The sequence below is a fragment of the Mobula hypostoma genome, chromosome 4 (assembly GCF_963921235.1).
Source record: "Mobula hypostoma chromosome 4, sMobHyp1.1, whole genome shotgun sequence".
NCBI lineage: Eukaryota > Metazoa > Chordata > Chondrichthyes > Myliobatiformes > Myliobatidae > Mobula > Mobula hypostoma.
Genome location: NC_086100.1, coordinates 98,497,926 through 98,513,573, shown reverse-complemented (window position 1 = coordinate 98,513,573; position 15,648 = coordinate 98,497,926).

The following is a 15,648-nucleotide window of genomic DNA, read 5'->3' as shown; positions in this document are numbered from 1 at the left end:
AGACACTTATCCGGTCAGACCCTTACCTGGTCAAACTCTTAACCGGTCACACACTTAACCGGTCAGACTCTTAACTAGGCAGACACAAATTCGGTCAGATTCTTAACCGGTCAGTCTCTTAGCCAGTCAGACACTTACACGGTCTGAGTCTTACCCGGTCAGACTCTTAACCGGTCAGACACTTACCCCGTCAGACTCTTAACCAGTCAGACTCTTAACCAGTCAGACACTTACACGGTGAGATTAAGGGAGCTAGGGCTTTACTCTTTGGAGAGAAGGAGGATGAGAGGAGACATGATAGATTTTAAGAGGAATAGAAAGAGTGGATAGCCAGCGCCTCTTCCCCAGGGCACCACTGTTCAACACAAGAGGACATGGCTTTAAAGTAAGGGGTGAGAAGTTCAAGGTGGATATTAGAGGAAAGTTTTTTACTCAGAGAGTGGTTGGTGCGTGGAATGCACTGCCTGAGTCAGTGGTGGAGGCAGATACACTAGTGAAGTTTAAGAGACTACTAGGCAGGTATATGCAGGAATTTAAGGTGGGGGGTTATATGGGAGGCAAGGCTTGAGGGTCGGCATAACATTGTGGGCCGAAGGGCCTGTACTGTGCTGTACTATTCTATGTTCCATATCGGAATGGGAAATGGACATGGAATTAAAATGTGTGGCCACTGGGAGATCCTGCTACCTCTGGCGGACAGAGCATAGGTGTTCAGCGAAATGGTCTCCCAATCTGTGTTGGATCTTACCAATATATCGAAGGCCACGCCGGGAGCACTGGACACAGTATATCACACCAGCATACTCACAGGTGAAGTGTCGCCTCACCTGGAAGGACTGTCTAGGGGCCCTGAATGGTAGTGAGGGAGGAAGTGTAAGGGCAGGTGTAGCACTTGTTCCGCTTACAAGGATAAGTGCCAGGAGGGAGATTGGTGGGAAGGGATGGGGGGGGACTATTGGGCAAGGGAGTCGCGTAGGAAGCGATCCCTGCTGTGACGAGAATACACATAGATAAGATGTTAGCTGTCCTGTGTGATCAGCAGTTGGTCTGCCACCTGTCTTCAAGAGAGAGATAAGGAACACAATGAAACAGCATCTGGAGATGTGTAATGAAGGGACAGGAGAGAGAGAGCTGTCTGGAGCGGCTCCCCCTTTGAATCCTGAACTGTTTGAAGTGATTGACAGGCGATACCCCAGCCGGGGGTTTAAAAAAGGACTGGTTCGCTAAGGCGGACACACACGACACCCGAGGTAACGAGACCCTGGAAGCGGTGAGCCTCTCACGAGTCGGTGGGAAGTATCGGACAACGCACAGGGTGGAAAGGTACGATCAGCGGGAACCCAGTGTGTGTCCGCCCTTGCTTGGGTGCCGGGTTCACTGCAGAGGATCGACCGCATCTGGAGGAGGGGTCACAGTCGGTGACCTCAGGTGACATCACCAAGGACCTGCCCGAAAGCTGCTTGTGAGCAATTATCTCCGGTCTGTGAGTGGAAGCCGTTTCTGAATGATCAGTCGTTCCCGTTCTCTCTCTCTCTCCCTCCCCCCACGTTGTCCATCGCCATGGCAACGATTACTGCGAACTGAACTAAATTGGACTGAACTTTTGTGTCACTTTGAAATTTGGTCATTTACCCCTAGACAACGATAGAGCTTGATTGATGCTGTTATCTTAATTCTGTGCACGTGTGTTTATCATTGCTGAACTGTTGCATTTATTACCCTTTCGATTACTGTGTTGCTTGTTTCTTTAATTAAACTTTCTTAGTTCTAGTAACCCAGACTCCAACTGAGTGATCCATTTCTGCTGGTTTGGCAACCCAGTTACGGGGAACGTAACACTGCAGAAAGCAGAAAGTGGTGGGGGGTGGAAGGGAAAGATGTGTTTGGTGGTGGGATCCCATTGGAGATCGCGGAAATTACGGAGAAATATATGTTGGACACGGAGGCTGGTGGGGTGGTAAGTGAGGACAAGAGGAACCCTATCCCTAGTGCGGTGATGGGAGGATGGGGTGACAGCAGATGTGCGTGAAATGGGAAAGATGTGTTTGAGGGCAGAGTGGATGGTGGAGGAAGGGAAGCCCCTTTCTTTTAAAAAGGAAGACATCTCCTTCATCCTGGAATGAAAAGACTCATCCTGAGAGGATGAAAAAGTCAAAACTAACTGTAAAAGCTTTTATACATATGTGAAAAGAAAAAGATTGGTTAAGACAAATGTAGGTCCTCTACAGACAGAAACAGGTGAATTGATTATGGGGAGCAAGGACATGGCAGACCAATTGAATAATTACTTTGGTTCTGTCTTCACTAAGGAGGACATAAATAATCTTCCAGAAATAGTAAGGGACAGAGGGTCCAGTGAGATGGAGGAACTGAGCGAAATACATGTTAGTAGGGAAGTGGTGTTAGGTAAATTGAAGGGATTGAAGGCAGATAAATCCCCAGGGCCAGATGGTCTGCATCCCAGAGTGCTTAAGGAAGTGGCCCAAGAAATAGTGGATGCATTAGTGATAATTTTTCAAAACTCGTTAGATTCTGGACTAGTTCCTGAGGATTGGAGGGTGGCTAATGTAACCCCACTTTTTAAAAAAGGAGGGAGAGAGAAACCGGGGAATTATAGGCCGGTTAGCCTAACGTCGGTGGTGGGGAAACTGCTGGAATCAGTTATCAAGGATATGATAACAGCACATTTGGAAAGCGGTGAAATGATCGGACAAAGTCAGCATGGATTTGTGAAAGGAAAATCATGTCTGACGAATCTCATAGAATTTTTTGAGGATGTAACTAGTAGAGTGGATAGGGGAGAACCAGTGGATGTGGTATATTTGGATTTTCAAAAGGCTTTTGACAAGGTCCCACACAGGAGATTAGTGTGCAAACTTAAAGCACACGGTATTGGGGGTAAGGTATTGATGTGGATAGAGAATTGGTTGGCAGACAGGAAGCAAAGAGTGGGAATAAATGGGACCTTTTCAGAATGGCAGGCAGTGACTGGTGGGGTACCGCAAGGCTCAGTGCTGGGACCCCAGTTGTTTACAATATATATTAATGACTTGGATGAGGGAATTAAATGCAGCATCTCCAAGTTTGCAGATGACACGAAGCTGGGCGGCAGTGTTAGCTGTGAGGAGGATGCTAAGAGGATGCAGGGTGACTTGGATAGGTTAGGTGAGTGGGCAAATTCATGGCAGATGCAACTTAATGTGGATAAATGTGAAGTTATCCACTTTGGTGGCAAAAACAGGAAAACGGATTATTATCTGAATGGTGGCCGATTAGGAAAAGGGGAGGTGCAACGAGACCTGGGTGTCATTATACACCAGTCATTGAAAGTGGGCATGCAGGTACAGCAGGCGGTGAAAAAGGCGAATGGTATGCTGGCATTTATAGCAAGACGATTCGAGTACAGGAGCAGGGAGGTACTACTGTAGTTGTACAAGGCCTTGGTGAGACCACACCTGGAGTATTGTGTGCAGTTTTGGTCCCCTAATCTGAGGAAAGACATCCTTGCCATAGAGGGAGTACAAAGAAGGTTCACCAGATTGATTCCTGGGATGGCAGGACTTTCATATGATGAAAGACTGGATGAACTAGGCTTATACTCGTTGGAATTTAGAAGATTGAGGGGGGATCTGATTGAAACGTATAAAATCCTAATGGGATTGGACAGGCTAGATGCAGGAAGATTGTTCCTGATGTTGGGGAAGTCCAGAACGAGGGGTCACAGTTTGAGGATAAAGGGGAAGCCTTTTAGGACCGAGATGACGAAAAACTTCTTCACACAGAGAGTGGTGAATCTGTGGAATTCTCTGCCACAGAAAACAGTTGAGGCCAGTTCATTGGCTATATTTAAGAGGGAGTTAGATATGGCCCTTGTGGCTAAAGGGATCAGGGGGTATGGAGGGAAGGCTGGTGCAGGGTTCTGAGTTGGATGATCAGCCATGATCATACTGAATGGCGGTGCAGGCTCGAAGGGCCGAATGGCCTACTCCTGCACCTATTTTCTATGTTTCTATGAGAGCAGATGCGGCGGAGACAGAGGAATTGAGAGAAGGGGATGGCATTTTAATTGAGAGAAGGGGTTTGCATTTTAACAGGTGGGCAGAGGGGGTGGGGTGGCTCTGTTGGTGAGGAATGAAATTCAGCCTCTTGCGAGGGGGGACGCAGAATCAGGAGATGTAGAGTCAGTATGGATAGAACTGAGAAATTGTAAGGGCAAAAAGACCCTAATGGGAGTTATCTACAGGCCCCCAAACAATAGCCTGGATATAGGGTGCAAGTTGAATCAAGAGTTAAAATTGGCATGTCACAAAGGTAATGCTACGGTTTTTATGGGGGATTTTAACATGCAGGTAGACTGGGAAAATCAGGTTGGTACTGGACCCCAAGAAAAGGAGTTTGTGGAGTGCCTCTAAGATGGATTCTAAGAGCAGCTTGTACTGGAACCTACCAGGGGGAAGGCAATTCTGGATTTAGTGTTGTATTATGACCGGATTTGATACGGGAACTCAAGGTAAAGGAGCCATTAGGAGATAGTGACCATAATATGATAAGTTTTAAACTACAATTTGAGAGGGAGAAGAGAAAATCGGAAGTGTCAGTATCACAGTTGAACAAAGGGGACTATGGAGCCATGAGGGAGGAGCTGGCCAAAGTTGACTGGAAAGATACCCTAGCAGGGATGACAGTGGAACAACAATGGCTGGTATTTCTGGGAATAATACAGAAGGTGCAGGATCAGTTCATTCCAAAGAGGAAGAAAGATTCTAAGGGGAGGAAGGGGCTACCGTGGATGACAAGGGAAGTCAAGGACAGTATAAAAATAAAAGAGAGAAAGTATAACATAGCAAGGATGAGCAGGAAGCCAGAGGATTGGGAGACTTTCAAGGACCAACAGAAGATAACTGAAAAGGCAATACGGGGGAAAAAGATGAGGTACAAAGGTAAGCGAGCCAAGAATACAAAGGAGGATAGTAAAAGCTTCTTTAGGTATGTGAAGAGGAAAAAAATTAGTTAAGACCAAAGTTGGGCCCTTGAAGACGGAAACGGGTGAAATTATTATGGGGAACAAGGAAACGGCTGATGAGCTGAACAGGTACTTTAGATCTGTCTTCACTAGGGAAGACACAAACAATCTCCCAGATGTAATAGTGGCCAGAGGACCTAGGGTAATGGAGGAACTGAAGGAGATTCACATTAAGCAGAAAATGGTGTTGGGTAAACTGATGGGACTGAAGGCTGATAAATCCCCGGGACCTGATGGTCTGCGCCCCAGGGTACTTAAGGAGGAGGAATCGTGTACGCATTGGTAACTATTTTCCAATGTTCTATGGATTCAGGATCAGTTCCTGAGGACTAGAGGGTAGATAACGTTACCCCACTTTTTAAGAAAGGAGGGAGAGAGAAAACAGGGAATTATAGACCAGTTAGCCTGACATCAGTGGTGGGGAAGATGCTGGAGTCAATTATATAGGATGAAATAGCGGCACATTTGGATAGCAGTAACAGGATCAGTCTGAATCAGCATGGATTTACAAAGGGGAAATCATGCTTGACTAATCTTCTGGAATTTTTTGAGGATGTAACTATGAAAATGGACAAGGGAGAGCCAGTGGATGTAGTGTACCTGGACTTTCAGAAAGCCTTTGATAAGGTCCCACATAGGATATTAGTGGGCTAAAAGTAGAGCACATGGTATTGGGGGTAGGGTACTGACATGGATCGTAAATTGGTTGGCAGACAGGAAACAAAGAGTAGGGATTAACGGGTCCCTTTCAAAATGGCAGGCGGTAACTACTGGGGTACCACAAGGCTCAGTGCTGGGACCGCAGCTATTTACAATGTACATTAATGATTTAAATGAAGGGATTAAAAGTAACGATAACAAATTTGCAGATGACACAAAGCTGGGTGGCAGTGTGAAATGTGCGGAGGATGCTGAGATAATGTAGGATGACTTGGACAAGTTGGGTGAGTGGGCAGATGCATGGCAGATGCAGTTTAATGTGGATAAATGTGAGGTGGCAAGAACAGGAAGGCAGATTACTATTTGAATGGTGTCAAGTTAGGAAAAGGGGAAGTACAACAAGATCTTGGTGTCCTTGTTCATCAGTCACAATATAAGCATACAGGTACAGCAGGCAGTGAAGAAAGCCAATGGCATGTTGGCCTTCATAACAAGGGGAGTTGAGTATAGGAGCAAAGAGGTCCCTCTGCAGTTGTACAGGGCCCTGGTGAGACCACACCTGGAGTATTGTGTACTGTTTTGGTCTCCAAATTTGAGGAAGGACATACTTGCTATTGAGGGAGTGCAGCGGAGGTTCACGAGGTTAATTCCCGGAATGGCGGGACTGTCATATGTTGAAAGATTGGAGCGACTGGGGTTGTATACACCGGAATTTAGAAGGATGAGAGGGGATCTGATTGAAACATATAAGATTATTAAGGGATTGGACACGCTAGAGGCAGGAAACATGTTCCCGATGTTGGGGGAGTCCAGACCAGAGGCCACAATTTGAGAATAAGGGGTAGGCCATTTAGAACGGAGTTGAGGAAAAACTTTTTCACCCAGAGGGTTGTGGATATGTGGAATGCTCTGCCTCAGAAGGCAGTGGAGGCCAATTCTCTGGATGCTTTCAAGAAAGAGTTAGATAGAGCTCTTAATGATAGCGGAGTCAAAGGATATGGGGAGAAGGCAGGAACGGGGTACTGACTGAGGATGATCAGCCATGATCACAGTGAATGGCGGTGCTGGCTTGAAGGGCCGAATGGTCTACTCCTGCACCTATTGTCTATTAATTGAGAGAAGGTGATGGCATTTTAATTGAGAGAAGGGGATTCGCTGAACACCTACGCTCTGTCCGCCAGAGGAAGCATGATCTCCCAGTGGCCACACATTTTAATTCCACATCCCATTCCCATTCCGATATGTCAATCCATGGCCTCCTCTACTGTCGACATGAAGCCACACTCAGGTTGGAGGAACAACACCTTATATTTCGTCTGGGTAGTTTCCAACCTGATGGCATGAACATTGATTTCTCTAACTTCCGTTAATGCCCCTCCTCCCCTTCTTACCCCATCCCTATTTTTTTCTCTCTCTCCCTCTCACAATAACTCCTTGCCTGTTCTCCATCTTCCTCTGGTGCTCCCCTCCCACTTTCTTTCTTCCAAGGCCTTCTGTCCTATGATACTTCCTCTTCTCCAGCCTTGTGTCCCTTTTGCCAATCAACTTCCCAGCTCTTGGCTTCATCCCTCCTCCTCCTGTCTTCTCCTATCATTTCGGGTCTCCCCCTCCCCCTCCCACTTTAAAATCTCTTACTATCTCTTTCTTCCGTTAGTCCTGACAATGGGTCTCGACTCGAAACGTTGACTGTACTTCCCTATACTGTAGATGCTGCCTGGCCTGCTGCGTTACACCAGCATTTTAGTGTGTTGCTTGAATTTCCAGCATCTGCAGATTTTCTCATGTTTGTGTCCTATACTGTACTGTGTTGTGCTGTGCTGTGTTGTACTGTGCTGTTCAATGAACCTCTGTCCTGTCCTGTATTGTAATGTACTGTACCGTACTGTTCAATGAACCTGTCCTGTTCTATACTGTACCATATTGTACTGTACTGTGCTGTATTGAACTGCATTGTATTGTACTGTGCTGTTCAATGAACCTGTCCTGTCCTATACTGTACTGAGTTATACTGCACTGTACTGTGTTGTTCAATGAACCCCTGTGCTGTACTGTTCAATGAACCTATGTCCTGTACTGTACTTGAACCCCTGTGCTGTACTATGTTGTACTTTACTGTATTGTACTGTACTGTTCAATTAACCTCTGTCCTGCCTTGTCCTATACTATACTGATCTATACTGTATTATACTGTACTGTGCTGCACTGTACTGTACTGTTCTGTTCAATGAACCTCTGTCATGTCCTATGTTGTCCTATACTGTGTAGTACTGTACTGTGCTGCGCTGTCCTGTGCTGTTCAATGAACCTCTACTGCACTGTATTGTATTGTTCAATGAACCTCTGTCCTGTCCTATACAGTACTGTATTGCACTATACTGTTCTGTCCTGTGCTGCACTGTACTGTCCTATACTGTACTGTACTGTGCTGTACTGTTCAATGAACCTCTGTACTATACTGTGCTGCACTGTACTGTACATCCCTTCTGAGATCTGGAGCATAACCTGTTGACAATACTCCAAATACGGCCTGACTAATGTCTTATAAAGGCTCAGTATTATCTCCTTGATTTTATATTCTATTTCCCTTGAAATAAATGCCAACATTAAATATACTGCATCCGGTGCTCCCGATGTGGCCTTCTATATATTGGCGAGACCCGATGCAGACTGGGAGAGCGTTTTGCTGAACACCTACGCTCTGTCTGCCAGAGAAAGCAGGATCTCCCAGTGGCCACACATTTTAATTCCACATCCCATTCCCATTCTGACATGTCTATCCACGGCCTCCTCTACTGTAAAGATGAAGCCACACTCAGGTTGGAGGAACAACACCTTATATTCCGCCTGGGTAGCCTCCAACCTGATGGCATGAACATCGACTTCTCTAACTTCTGCTAAGGCCCCACCTCCCCCTCGTACCCCATCTGTTACTCATTTTTATGCACACATTCTTTCTCTCACTCTCCTTTTTCTCCCTCTGTCCCTCTGAATATACCTCTTGCCCATCCTCTGGGTCACCCCCCCCTTGTCTTTCTTCCCGGACCTCCTGTCCCATGATCCTCTTGTATCCCCTTTTGCCTATCACCTGTCCAGCTCTCGGCTCTATCCCTCCCCCTCCTGTCTTCTCCTATCATTTTGCATCTCCCCCTCCCCCTCCAGCTTTCAAATCCCTTACTCACTCTTCCTTCAGTTAGTCCTGACGAAGGGTCTCGGCCTGAAACGTCGACTGCACCTCTTCCTATAGATGCTGCTTGGCCTGCTGTGTTCACCAGCAACTTTGATGTATGTTGATTAAATTTGCCTTCTTTACCACAGACTCAACCTGTAAACTAACCTTTTGAGAGTCTTGCACAAGGACTCCTATGTCCCTCTGCACCACTGATGTTTGAATTTTCTCCACATTTAGATAATAGTCTGCACTTTTGTTCCTTTTACCAAAATGCATTATCATACTCCATATCCAACACTCTATTCCATCTGCCACGTCTTTGCCAATTATTCCAATTTACCTAAATCCTGCTGAAATCACATTGTTTCCTCAGCACTACCTACCCCTCCACCGATCTTCGTATCATCCGCAAACTTTACCACAAAGCCACAAATTACATAATGTACTCACAATGTATGATGTACTCACTCACTCATGCATTTCATTCTTTCCTTAGCCGAAGATGGCTGAGACAGCAATAAACAGTTTTATATTTTGAAGAGCTGTGCAACACTGCCAACATTTTTACCCATTCTTAATTACCTTTGGGAAGATGAACTGGAGCAACCCACCTGGAGAGAATACTTTCACAATGGTAAACACAAAATACTCTGCAGATGCTGGGGTCAAAGCAACACTCACAACACGCTGGAGGAACTCAGCAGGTCGGGCAGCATCCGTGGAAACGATGAGTCGACCTTTCGGGCCAGAACCCTTCGTCAGGACTGTAGAGGGAAGGGGCAGAGGCCCGAAAAGAAGGTGGGGGGGAGGGTGGGAAGGAGAAGGCTGGTAGGTTCCAAGTGAAAAACCAGTAAGGGGAAAGATAAAGGGGTGGGGGAGGGGAAGCAGGAAGGTGATTGCTCCTCCAACCTGAGTTTAGCCTCATCATGGCAGTAGAGGAGGCCATGTATGGACATATCTGAATGGGAGTGGGAAGCAGAGTTGAAGTGGGTGGCTACTGGGATCCTGTCTGTGGGGGCGGAGGTGCTCAACAAAGCGGTCCTCCAATCTGCGTCGGGTTTCACGATGTAGAGGAGGCCGCACCGCTCCATCCGCCACAACAGACAGGATCTCCCAGTAGCCACCCACTTAAACTCTACTTCCCACTCCCATCCAGATATGTCCATACATTGCCTCCTCTACTGCCATGATAAGGCTAAACTCAGGTTGGAGAAGCAACACCTCATATACCGTCTAGGTAGTCTCCAGTCCCTTGGTATGAACATAGAATTCTCCAACTTCCGGTAATTCCCTCCCCCTCCCTTCCCCTATCCCTATTCCACTCTGCCCCCTCCCCCAGCTGCCTATCACCTCCCTCATGGTTCCGCCTCCTTCTACTACCCATTGTGTTTTCCCATATTCCTTCTTCACCTTTCCTGCCTATCACCTCCCTGCCTCCCTTCCCCCACCCCTTTATCTTTCCCCTTACTCGTTTTTCACCTGGAACCTACCAGCCTTCTCCTTCCCACCCTCCCCCCACCTTCTTTATAGGGCCTCTGCCCCTTCCCTCTGTAGTCCTGATGAAGGGTTCCGGCCCGAAACGTCGACCGATCTTTTCCACGGATGCTGCCCGACCTGCTGAGTTCCTCCAGCGTGTTGTGAGTGTTACTTTCACAATGGTATCGGGATGAGTTCCAATATTAAAACCCACTGAAGGTAAAGAAATGGAAATATATTTCCAAGTTAGGATGGAACGCAATTGACAGGAAATTGCAAGGGCAGGTGTCCCATGTGCCATAAGCCCTAGATCATGGTGTCAGATCGGTAGCCCAGAGCTTTTGTAGGGTAGTAAACACTATGTTAGAGGAATAATTGTACAGGGAGTGCCATTCAAGCGGGCTGCTTTGGTCTTGATGATGTCAGTCTTCTTGAGAGTCTATGGAGCTGCAGGCATTCTATCTCATACCTGATTTTTGCCTTGGCAGATAGTGGAAAGACTTTAACGTATTGAAAATGAGCCAATCGCTGCATGGCACCCAGATTCTGACCTGTGCAATATATGTACCAGGTTTAATTTGGTTTTTGATCATTTGTGACTCCCAGGAAGGGGGCGACTCAGGAATCTGTTTATTTGCTTTGTGGAGAATGCTGACCATGGCAATTCCTCCATGACGTCCTCTGTTTCTGCAGCTGTGAAACTAACCACAATTACCAATATCACTTCCCTGACGTCTTTTATCTCCCTCTCTGTCCCCTCTGAAACGTCTAAACCCTGGAACATCCAGCAGACATTACTAACATTATGACAACTGCCCCTTGCACCATTTTCCTAGCCGAACATTCATCTGCCAAATCGTCGTATGGCGTGTGATAATCCAGATTATTACCCCCGAGGTCCTGCTTTTCAGCTTCCTGCCTAGCTGTTCTTCAGGTCCTTTTCCTATCTATGTCTTTGGTACCTATATGTTACATGATTTCTGGCTACCCGCCCTCCACCTCCAGCATGCTGAGACATCCACGACCCCGGTACCTCAGAGGCAATATTCCGTCCAGGTGTCTCTTTCATGTCAGCTCCCCTAACTACCACCACAGAGCTCCTCTTCTCCCCCCTTCCTTTCAGAGTAACAGAACCAGACTCAGTTCCAGACAGCTGGTCACTGCAACTTTCCCTGGTAGGTACCCTGTTCAACAGCATCCGAAGCAGTATATTGCAACCAAGGGGAATGTCCACAGTGTACTCTGCATTATCAGTCAATCCCCTTTCCCTCTCTTGACCATGACCCAGGTTTCAGGAATGAAGGGGTTAACATAAGAGGAGCATTTGGCAGCTTTGGGCCTGTACTCACTGGAATTTAGAAGAATGCGGGGGGGGGGGATCTCACTGAATTTTAAAAGGACTAGATAGGGTGGATGTGAAGAGGATGTTTCCTTTGGTTGAGAGATCCAGAACTAGAGGGCACAGGCTCAAAATTGAGGGGTGACCTTTTAGAACAGAGGTAAGGAGGACTTTTTTTACCCAGAGAGTAGTTAATCTGTGGTATGCTCTGCCACAGATTGTGGTGGAGGCCAAGACTGCAGGTATATTTAAGGCAGAAGTTGATCGTTTCCTGATGGGTCAGGGCAACAGAGGATATGGTGAGCAGGTAGGTGTATGGGAACACTCACAACACGCTGGAGGAACTCAGCAGGTCAGGCAGCATCCGTGGAAACGATGAGTCGAGGTTTCGGGCCGAAACCCTTCGTCAGGACTGAAGAGGGATGGGGCAGAGGTTTATATAGGTTTATAAATGACAACTATCAACTCCCAAAGGTAGTAGTGAAGTCTGCATTTGTTTTCTTTCAACCTTATATGCTTCACATTGTAAAAGAATGTGTTCAGCTGTTTCATGATGATGACAAAACCTACACACCCCAGAGTGATGTTTTCCAATAACATGGTTGTCTCAAAGGACAATGGGTGGTCATCATCATCACAAGCTAAAATGCCCAGTTGTCAAGCCTCACCAGTGTAGTCCAAAGAGAAGCTTATGAAGCAATACCAGCTTGGCTGCAGCAGCTGCTGGAGGGATATTCAATGACATCCAGCTGCCTTAGGAGCTCTATTCCAGATTTGCTGTCTGGGTTTACTCTCGTAGCATTCGTCTCTCCCGAGGCTGCCCATGAGGCAGTCGGCTATTTACCCATAGCTCACGGGCACCAGGATGTGTACACACACTTGTGGGCCTGCGTGCTACGTGTGCAGGGGCCAGACCTCCTCCCCATCTTCTGCAGTTCAGCCTGAGTCTGAAAGGAGTTCAGTTTCTGTGTGTCACCAGCTCCAACAAGGTACAAGGAATAATTAAGCATAGTATGCCCAATTCTAAGTTGAATTGGGTATTATTGAGTCAATATAATTCCTTCCCCCATCAATCTAACAGTTTTTATGTATTCTGTAAAGGTGTCTCCTCTTATGCCCATTATCCCACAAATCTTGCCATAATCCCCTAATACTTCTCCCACCAACCCCCTAGCTCCTGATTTGCCAAGTGGAAGGTCCATATCCACAGTTAAACAGCTTCTTTAGCCAAGCAATCAACCTGCTCATTCCCTTCAACACCTCTGTGTGCAGAGACCCATAAGAGAACATGAAAACCAATACTTTGAATATGAAATAAAGTTTGAAGAACTTCCAACAGTAAATCTGACCCACTACGAGAATGACCTGTTTTATGACTAGTCAAAACCAAAAAAGAATCTGAACAAATTACAATTTTGCAAGGACAAATTTCCTCCACCCACTGTAAGCCCAAAACTTACCTTAGCCTCTGCCTCTTCTCACCAAAACCTCTTGTGTCAAGCCTCAAGCTCTGCATTCTAACACTGAGCTGGTCGCTCCCACAATGGCCACTTCACTTCTTTCTATAGGCCTTTGCCAAGTGCCCAATGAACCGCAATTTCCCAAGCTCCTGGAAAGTTCCAAAAGTCTCTGCCTGTGTTTTAAAACTCGGATACAATTCACACGCCTCCAAACAAGCAACTGCTCGTGATATCTCAAGCTCACCAAAAAGTTTCAAAGGTTTTTTTTTGATGGGCCGAATGGCCAAATTCTACTCCATCAGAACCATGATGTTTATTTGCTTGCCCCTTCTTGTGCTTCCTTTCAATCTTAACCGTCTTTCTTGCACTCAACCCTATCACCAAGAGCCCTAATGCTGTGGTCCCCATCCCCTTGCCCTCCTAGTTTATACCCTCCTGAGTAGTACCAGTGAACCTTCAAGTCAGAATACTGGTTCTCCTCCAGTTCAGATGCAAACCGTCTTGTGTGTACAGGTCCTACATGTCTTGGAACACAACCAAATGATCCATAAATTTGAAGCTCTCCCTTCTATACTGATTGCTTAATCAAATATTGAACTGCCATTTCTCACCTCACTAGCACATGGCGTGGTTAGTAATTTTAGATTGCAACCTTGGAAATCTTGATTTTCACATTTCTACCTGGCTTCCTGAAATCCCTTTGCAGGACCTCAAACCTGCTCTTCCCTATGCCATTGGTACCAATATCACCACAACCTCTGGCTGCTCATTCTTCCACCTCAGAATGTCCTGTATCTACCACGAGACATCCTTGACCCTGACACCAGGGAAGTAGGACACCACACTGGAGTCTCACTTGAGAACCCTTTCACTATTAGCGTAGAAGAATGAGGGGAGATTTGATAGAGGTATATACAAACATTTGTAAAATTATGATGGGAATAGATAGAGTGAATGCAAGCAGGCTTTTTCCACCGCGGGAAGGGGAGAAAAAAACCAGCGGGCATGGTTTAAGGGTGAAGGTGGAAAAGTTTAAAGGGAACATTGAGGGGGGCTTCTTCACACAGAGTGGTGGGGGAGTGGAATCAGCTGCCAGACGAGGTGGTAAATGCGGGTTCTTTTTTAACATTTAAGAATAAATTGGACAGATACATGGATGGGAGGTGTATGGAGGGATATGGTCCATGTGCAGGTCAGTGGGACTAGGCAGAAAATGGTTCGGCACAGCAAAGAAGGGCCAAAAGGTCTGTGCTATAGTTTTTCTATGGTTTCTATTAGTCGGAAGGCTGCATTCAGCACAACAGGTTTGCTGGTGAGGCAGTGTGAGGTGTAAAAATAGTTCAGGATCTTTTGGGACTTTTTGATGGGTTGCAATCCTAACAATCTATTAGGCACTCGGCAGAAGCCAATAATAAGATGAAAGGCATAAGTGGACCAGCCATTGTTTAAGTGGAGAGTGTTGGAATGGTGAGGCTCTGGCTCAACAGGCTTGCTGAAGCACACACAGGTGGAGGTACTAAGTTAGTTTTTTTCCTCTGTTAGTAATATAGCTAGTGTGCTGAGAATGGGTCCAGAGTTAGTGGTATATTCCATGTGTAAGATGTGGGAACTTTGGGAGGCCTCCAGTCTCCCTGATAACTACATCTGCACGAATTACACCAAGCTACAGCAACTTAGCAACTGGAGCTGCAGCTGGATGACCTCCGGCTCATACAGGAAAATGAGGTGGTAATAGATAAGAGCTACAAGGAAGTCGTCACCCTTTGTATACTTGGCCTGGTGCTGTTCTGCAGGAGAGAAGGAGGGAGAAGAGAAATACGGTAGTCGTAGGGGATTCCATAGTCAGGGGAATGGACAGGAGATTCTGTGAGCCTGATAAAGATAACCGCATGGTGTGTTGCCTCCCAGGTGCCAGGGTGCGGGATGTCTCGGATCGGGTCCTGAATATTCTGAAGGGGGAGGGTGAGCAGCCAGTTGTCTTGGTACATGTTGGTACCAATGACATAGATAGGACAAAGGAGGAGCTCCTGAAGAGAGATTTCCAGGAGTTAGGAAGGAAGCTAAGAAGCAGGACCTCCAGGGTAGTAATCTCGGGATTGCTACCTGTGCCACGTGCTAGCGAGGGCAAGAATAGTAAGATCAGGCAGATGAATGCGTGGCTGAGAGACTGCTGCAGGGGGCAGGGCTTCAGATTCTTGGATAATTGGGATCTCTTCTGGGGGAAGTATGACCTGTTCAAAAAGGACAGGTTACACTTGAACCCGAAGGGGACCAATATCCTGGCGGGAAAGTTTAATAGAGCTGTTAGGGAGGGTTTAAACTAATTTGGCAGGTGGGTTGGGAACCGGAATGACAGAGCGGAGGAAGGGGAAAACAGAAATAAATCTAAGATAGTGAGCAGTAAAGATGTCAAGAAAGACAGGCAGGTGATGGGGCAAATTTGTAGCCATTGGGATGAGTTGCACTGCAATAAAGTTGCAGTGAAACCAAAGCGAAAAGTACCAAATACTGGTCTTAAGGT